At 31.8% G+C, this 821-nt stretch overlaps 1 protein-coding gene across 6 annotated transcripts in view; it reads right to left on the bottom strand.

Annotated features, from left to right (window-relative positions):
- The window catches only part of LOC106869914 (protogenin A), a 1534154-nt gene that overhangs the window by 576286 nt on the left and 957047 nt on the right, over positions 1-821 (bottom strand). The gene's annotated exons all lie outside the window — the stretch shown is intronic.

The following is an 821-nucleotide window of genomic DNA, read 5'->3' on the forward strand; positions in this document are numbered from 1 at the left end:
ATATATATATATATATATATATATATATATATATACATATGTATGCATGTATGTATATATGTATTTGCATACATAGAGCGAATATCATATATTATGTTACATTCTTATAAAAAGCTGAAAGTTGGCTGTGTCGCCTAAGACATTATATTATAGTGAATAGATATAATTTCATAATAAATAAGTATCGATTGCGTAAGCATTCTTTATTAAATAAACGAAAAACCTACGTTTTAGAATATATATCATTGCCTAAGAAATGAGGCGATCGAACGCTGTATTTCTTATGTATTTGTCTGAAGAAGATTACACAGTGAAATACATTAATATTTCGTAATTAGATAAATAATAATATTTACTTGGAGAACAAATAACTTAAAGGAAAACGCAACAAAACAACAGAAGCAGATAAAAGAAGTACTCAAAATAGTAAGAAATTGAATTAGGCAAACAAGAGTAAATTGACGATCATTAAATAAAAGTGTCTCAAAGGAAAATACGTGAGAATGTCGCACGAAACTTGTAAACACCAATTAAATATTGATTTAATTTACAGACAGAACACCTTAAATTAATAGAAACTCGGGTAAAAAGTGTAGTATCTTCACCTCTCGGAAGTTATTGTAGCGTAAACGAATTGGAAATGTAACAGTACAAGAAATGAACTCTAGTGAGCAAACACACAGACAAACACACACACACACACACACACACACAGAAGCACAGACCCACACACACACACACACACACAATACGCACACACACAACACGCGCACACACACACACGCACACACACACACACACACACACACACACACACACAC

Source organism: Octopus bimaculoides, chromosome 12, assembly GCF_001194135.2.
Source record: "Octopus bimaculoides isolate UCB-OBI-ISO-001 chromosome 12, ASM119413v2, whole genome shotgun sequence".
Lineage (NCBI taxonomy): Eukaryota > Metazoa > Mollusca > Cephalopoda > Octopoda > Octopodidae > Octopus > Octopus bimaculoides.